The sequence below is a fragment of the Terrapene carolina genome, unplaced genomic scaffold (genome assembly GCF_002925995.2).
Source record: "Terrapene carolina triunguis isolate 2854851 unplaced genomic scaffold, T_m_triunguis-2.0 Scaffold132, whole genome shotgun sequence".
Classification (NCBI taxonomy): domain Eukaryota; kingdom Metazoa; phylum Chordata; order Testudines; family Emydidae; genus Terrapene; species Terrapene triunguis.
Window position 1 is genome coordinate 12,374,698 of NW_020664483.1, and position 7,821 is coordinate 12,382,518.

Genomic DNA, 7,821 nt, shown 5'->3' on the forward strand with positions numbered 1-7,821 from the left:
CACTCACTTACTGCACTCAGTGGGTGTCCCAATTGGATGACATTGTATTCTTGCTTCCTGATAAGAGAAACACCAGTGAGTCCAGGAAGAGAGACTCCTGTGCTCTGAGCTGGAGGCATTAGCTGCTGAATACGTGATTACCTCCTGTGGGATGGTTCTTTGGTGTCAGTCTCACCGGAAGCCAAAAATGCTGTACGGTAAGAGCTGTCAGAAGAGAAAGGTTTAAACATGATGAAATGAACGAATGGAGGAGTGACAGGACCAGAGCTGTCTGGTTCAGTTAGAAACCTGTTTTCAACTCATGGATGAAGAAAGGTGCTGACCATATAAGATGAATAGAAGAGGTTTGTGTAGAACAAAAAATAGGTCTCTTTGGTGCAGGGACCAACAACCTAAATAATTAATTTCTGTAAAGTGCTTGAAATCTCAGCTGAAAAGGCATTATGTAAATGCCAATATTTGTATTCTTCTTAGTGAAGCTAACCACTGCCTTATGTGGTTTGTAGCCGGGACATCCCTAACCTTCAAAAGAGAGTGGCTTTGAACCATCAGCTAATATACCTTCTACGTGGCTGAGTAGTTTGACTCCTGGTAGAATGTCTCACGCCATCCAGGCAGAAATTTTATCCCCTTATGGCTACACATCAGCATCAGGAGTGTAACAAATAGCATTGGCAGACTTGCATCTTAAGCCGAATAAATAATGGTGCTAGACTTAGTCAGGATGACTCTGAGGGGAAGAGGTAAAAATGGTCAGCACACAGATGCATGGAAGACCAGATCACCAGCACTGGTAATGCCTATATACATCTGCATAATGTTCACAGACCAATAGACAAAATAAGGAAATCATGTGAGAAAAAGAGGATCACAAAACTCAGAAAAGTTAGATCTGGAAGAGGGACAGCGTAAAGGGGAAGCAAACAGCTGAGCAGGAATGAGGGAAGTTGCATAGGAGGTTAATGTACTATCTGTTCATTTTCTGAAAAGCGGAGTTTGCTTTGCTTGGTCACCAACAGATTACAACTTCTTCAGAGGTTTTATCCCAGTCTGTAACTGAGGTTGGAATAGATGGTATAATGAATTCAACCACCCCCTTACGCATAACTGAGGCCCATTGCTCAGATCACAGAGGCAATTGCAGGTCTGAACTGAGGTGCATCTGCCATTATGTATAGGGACATTTGCACAGTGTGGACTTGCACTCCTTTTCCTTTACTCCCACATCCATGTGTGTGTAAAAATGAGTGATGTTGAGTTGATCGCTGTTATATTTAGTGATACATGATTTGTATCCAACACACAGAGAGAATTTATATGGAAAAAGACGATTAGACAAATTTAAGTTGAAAACTGACCTTATAAAATGTTCAGCAAGCATCGTAACAAGCAATCACTGCCCTCATGGGACGGGAAGCTATCATATTTCAGATATAAGATACTTGCATGTGTGGAGGTGAAATGCTTTTCTTTGGCCAAACCAAAATACCACCCAGGCCCAATGTCCTGGCTCTGCCTCAGGATGGAATCCGTCAGCCTTCATAAAACAGCCTGAGGAGATATGGAGGGCACAATGGGAGCAAAACGACTTCTACTGGACCCATTCATGGGCATCCTTGGCTCGCTTGTTCTGCACAACTGCAGCAGATCACATAGGTTAGAACTCCAAGCCACAGTCTTAATTGGTAGTAGTAGCTGCCAAGCAGGTACAATGATATTACACTTTCAAAGGGGACTCTGGGCCCCTTTGGGCTGAAGGGTGATGTAGCTATTGTTGAATAGAGTGGTGGTGGAGATTTTAAAGCAGAAGATGGCTGTATATTAGGATCTCACTATTAGCCCATTTAGCTTCTTGCGAAAGATAAGCAAAAGCGTTTGGTTGGGCCTGGTGAGAAGAGGACACCCCCACATGTATATCCCTTCTCTCCTCTCCCTACACACTGTACTGTTTATGGAGCTGTTTGCCACAGGAGTGGTCAAACTAATGATGGTTGCAGCTGGTCTTGAGCTTGGCAGGTGGTTGAAACATCTATTTACCCGACCACACTTCTATTTTTCTTGCATCATAACAAGATGCAAGCCAGCAGAATGATGGCTAATGATGCTATGTCAGCATTTCCATTATAAAGCCCTTATTCTCAGAGGTTTATAACTTGGCTGTAGAAACTTCTTGTGGGCTGAAATTAATGGGCTGTGGGGTAAGCGCTCAGCTAAAGAATCTATTTATTTATTGTGTTAAGAGTTAAGGTGGTTTTGTTGGGTTTTTTTAAATCTACTTGGCCATTGTGAAGCTAAAGGAGAGAAAGTTTACCAGTTTCATGATGCAAGTTTTTAATCAGTCTCACAATCCTAAAACAACTTTTAGTCCCATATACTTTTTCATTTACCCAAGTTACTATTTTAAAGTTGGATGCTGCACAGTGGTCTTTTTTATGACATTAAAAAAAATATACATAAACCCCAAATTCTGCCTGCCTACCTTATGCAAATAGTCCCACTGAAGTCACTAGCCACGTGAGTTAGGCAAGGCAAGAAAAATTTGGGCCAAAGCCCAGAATGGTACAGTATACCAGTACCACACACTCACTGATATTAAGGGCCATATCGTGCAATCCCATGTACATCTATTGGGATGTGTATCTCAGATTGTCTGTGTGGGTCAGAAAATATGCACTTCATAACATATCTGATTCAGAAGATATCCTCTCATTTTGCTAAGTACAATAGAGGATTTGGTCCTATGCATTCTGAGTGGGATTTTTCAAAAGGATTCAATGCTGGTTTAATTCTGCTCCCAGTGACGTGATTGAAAGCAGAGTTAAAAATCCCACACTCTAGCCTTTTGCAGTAAGAGGCACGGCCTGTACTCCAGGCATGAAACACATTACCAGGCAGCAGGGGGACGTTCGTACTCTGGCTGCTCATGCTTTGCCTGTCCGTGTGGGAGATAGAAGACTTCAATCTCCAGGGTTGTCAATCCAGCAGCCTTCAAGAGCAGTAAATTAATTCTAATTCTAAAAAATATTTCAAAGATGGTGGGGCAGAGGGGAGGGGGAAGCACAACCATATAGAAAAGAAAAATCCATTCACTGAAAATAAGAATTTACATCCAGCCAAGGAATATGAAATCTCACGTTGTCAGGAATTCCAGAGCAGGAAAGCAGGCAAACTGATTTTAACTTATTTGAACCCAGCTATAGTTTAAAATATATTCAGCATTAAAATTCTAAATGATTTCAAAATGGAGTTTATGGTAGGAAAACAGTAAAGAAAATGTTAAGAGGTGAATCACTATCACCTCCTTTTTCAAATGCCAAGTTGGGTAGGGCCAACTTCTCTTGGTTTCTTGGCTTCGCACCTAGACTACCGGCCACCTCAAGTCTATTAAACAGTGTTGGGATTCCCTCCAAAACCTATTCCACTTGGGTTATCCAGAACACCTTCTCCAATTCTGGGAGAACACATCATCCAGTTCTCTGGGATCCAAAACACTCAGTTCAACTCTGGATTTCACATGCAGGCTCCTTTATTTGGCATACAGCAAAGCTATGCTGAGTTGATCAGACTCAAGCATCCAGGGGGTGGGCATAGGGCAAACCACACATCCGAAGTTACACAGATAGCCTCTTCCTTTATATACATTTACACATTACATTACATTTGCTATACATAGCACCACCCATTTTTGGATTGGTTACTTTGCAGGAACCAATCCCCGTACAGCATGCTCTGTCCATGTGCTGTTCACATGGAACCTGGTCCTTACCCTCCAGGTTTATCTTGTCCATAGTCCCTAGCATCAGAGTGTTGTGGCTTATCATAGCTAGCACAGATATCCTGTCTCCAGCATGTCGTTTGTCAAGCCCCTATTTACAAATTAACCTTCCAGTCACATATCCAATTATGCTCACTAGTAAATGCAGCAAGTTACTTATGTCAAGCCAGTCCTACAAGCAGTAAATAACCAATTCAAATCTAGCTACTACAAGCAATGAAGAAATAGAGCTGAGCAGTCTAGACTCTATGGGGTATTTGAAGGGGAAAACCTCTCTACTCTCCTAAGTAGCTAGCTGGTGTTCCTGCTGAGGTGCTTTAACAGGAAAAAGCAGCAATGCTTAGAGCCACATTCTTTCCCCATTTATTCTGGTACAATCCTATTGAATACACTAAAACGATGTTGCGTAATACTTAACATTTCTACCTTGTCTTCCAGTCCAGGGTCCTAAAGCCCTTCATACTTGTTGGCTAGGAGTTTTTCATCGCTAAAGACTGTCAGACACGGTCTCTATGGATCTTATTCATCACTGCATTAGTTCCATTTTATGCCATTGTAATGTCACTGACTGCCAGAGGATAACCAGACCCTATATATTTTGTTTGATCTCTGTTATGCAGATTTGGCCATGGCAAGCTACATGGGCATGTATTGCTTTGGAGTGTAAACCTGATTTAGGAACCAAAGTTTACTTATTTGGGGGAGGAGGTGGGCTGCAGCTATCTGCATTGGTAATGATGTTTTGAAGCCTGCACTGTCCTTTATGCCTGAATATTAAAAGATGAGAGAAGAAATGAACTAAGCAAGTTCCCAGAGAATAGTGTCAGTCAGACAGGAGGTCTTACAGACCCAGACTGTTTACACACTACAGCTAATTGAGCTTAATGGGGGAAATAGTGCACATATTTTACACATATACCTTTCTCTGTTCTATCAACAAGCATTTTCAAATCCAGACTATGTATCATGATGATCACCCTCCAGCTTTGTCAGTCTACTTCACTCCATTGCCTGACATTTTGCTTCCTACCTCCATCCCCATTGGCTCCCACAAATAAGGCATAGATTAAACAGACCAACAATGGTGGCCCAGACCCTCAGCTTAAGTCACCAGTGTAACTCCCTTGATTTTAATAGAACTCTGCTAATTTAGCCCAGCTGAGGTGCTGGCCCAAGTTGTGCCAGGTCTACATTACAAACTTACATCAGAATAACTACATCATTCAAGGCTGTGAAAAATCCACACCCCCGAGCAATGTAACTATAATGACCTAACCTCCAGTGTAGACAGGAGAGCTTCTCCTGTTGACATAGCTACCATCTCTTGCGGAGGTGGATTAACTATGCTTACGGGAGAAGCTCCCCCACTGGCATGGTAGTGTCTTCACTGAAGCAGTACAACGGCACAGGTGCAGCTAAGACGTTGCAGTGATTTCACTGCATACTTGCCCTTAGTTTCACATGAAAGGACATAAAATGCTTGAAGAAGAATAATTTAGGGGTTAAGCACCTTGGACTTGTTGCCAGCTTCTTTGGTTAGAAGACAACAGAGACAAAGAAGGACCCATCAGCTGTATTTGTTAAAGATCAGTGGTCCTGGTTGTAAATGTCTTGGTTTTCAACAGGGAATTCTGATGTGACAGTACGGATAATATGTCCAAAATGCTGTACAGACACTAAGAACATATATTGTAGGACTGACAAGAAAATCCATGGAAAATTTCCACTTTTCAGTGAAAATTCAAAAACTGAAAAATTGCAGCCACAAACCCAAAAGCGTTTGATTGAATTTTTTTCAGAAAGCCAAAATTTCAGGGTAGCTGTGGTGGCTCATGGGAATTTTAGTTCAGGCACCTCATGCATCTCTCCTCTAAGGGCTGGGCTCCTTGGCCAGACTATATCTCGCATGCTGCATTAGTGTCTCCTCTTGCTGAGTCGCTGTGCTGGACATCACAGATGTCAATCAAAACCTTTTTCGTTTTCATGTGTTCATTATTTTTATTTTTGGTGTTTGCTTTTTTGTCAGAAAGCCAAAATTTTCTGTGAAAAGCAGACACTTTTTTGTGAAAATTTTCATTTAGTTGAAAACCCATTTATACTATGACTAGCCATAATATATGGTATAGAAATAAAGCACTAGACTGTCAAAATTAGACATGTGCAATTTAATTGATGCAGTTGTATATGCTTATTTAGATACAAGTTTTATTCTTACACATAAAAAGGATGTTTGCATGTACAGATGACCAGTTAGGCACTCAACTGACCATGAGGCATGCAAATCTCCAAGATGTGTATGCAAATCAGGTATGTACAAATTAGGCAGCTATAATGGCATATGACAATTTTTGAAAATCTGACCTTATGAATATAATTAACATATCATATGGGGGGTGCCTTACGTTTTGACATTCTATGTCGTGCCAAAAAGCTTCACATGTGCCTGCAGGAAACATGTATTTTCAGTAGTCATATAGTTCCTGTGTTTTCTCTGCTTGTGAGCAGGTGCAGTCAGGTGGAAAGGTTTCTTTGGTGCCACAGGGTCACAAAGAAAGTGTCTGATTACAGAAGGGCTGCTACTAGCAGCATATTCCGCCTGCCCATCTAAACCCATTTTGGGATGGCATTTATGCCTCAATTAAATTGGCATGCTACTCTAAGCAGGCATAATGCCATCCTAACAGATGGGCATGGGTTGAAAGCAAGGCAATGATCATGCATGAGTATCAAGAGCATTAGTTAAGGGCAGAGTTCCCAGTTATGAATGATGATGTGACAGTCCAGTCTGTGGTTGCGGGACTAAGATTTAACATTGCTCTGCAGCCTAGTGCTTGATTCATTCTGCGGCAGGGAGTCCTGAGGTAGGGTTTTTAAGTGGAAGCAGTGAGACTCCAGCGGTAAACAGGAAGACTCCCCAGGGAAGAGAATCGTGGAAGATTAGGGTTGAAAGAGATCTCAGAAGGTCATCTAGTCCAACCCCCTGCTCAAAGCAGGACCAATTCCCAACTAAATCATCCCAGCCAGGACTTTGTCAAGCCAGGCCTTAAAAACCTCTAAGGATGGAGATTCCACCACCTCCCTAGGTAACCCATTCCAGTGCTTCACCTCCTAGTGAAATAGTGTTTCCTAATATTCAACCTAGACCTCCCCCACTGCAACTTGAGACCACTGCTGGAAATGGTGGGGAAAATCTGCTAGAAGAATGTAACATAGGAAAAACTCTGCAGGGCCTGGGAGTAGGTGGCCCAGAAGTAGAAGATTTCTATTGCCCCAAAGGGTCAGAATCGGTGCTTCATTTGTGCCAAGGCTAGCCAGGGTTGAGCCCCAACACCTCTAGACATGGGCGTTCAGACTGGGCTTGCTGCATCAATTATGAATGTAAAAAAATTGCTTGAGCCCCAGCACCTCTTTCATTACAAATTAAGCACTGGACAGAATAGTTATTATTTAGATTTGTTTGGACTTCATTTGGGTCTGTTGTTACCCCGGAAGGGGACTGAACTCTTATGGGACTTGGTGAGAGGGCCAGCCACAGAATGCTCACGTAGAGTCTCAGAAGACGAGAGCTGGGAAAGGCCATCCTAGGGCCTAGGAAGAGGCCACCAGAGATGAAGAACCCTTGCCATGTCATCTCCAGGTCTGATGCTATGAAGGTAAGTCCAACCTATTACACTTTCCCAGGTCCTAACACACTACTGGGGCAAAAGCAGCATAAAAAACTACATCTGGCAGGATCCTGTTGTACTTTTTTGTTCAGTTAAATACATAATTAGAAAAAAGTTAGGATTAAAAAAAATTGAAAACAATGACTTTATTTTTGCAACCATTGCCAGAGTGACAAATCTAGCATTCTATTGTGAGTGCAGCAGCATTGTTCTATCAGGGCCGGCTCCAGGCACCAGCCGACCAAGCACGTGCTTGGGGCTGCTCCTGAGAAGGGGCGGCCAATGTTGGGGTGGCGGGGGGCGCTCGCGGTGGGGGTTTTTTTGTTCGGCGGGGCGGCGCTCGAGGGTTTTTTCTTTTCTTTTTTTTCGGCCGGGCAGCGC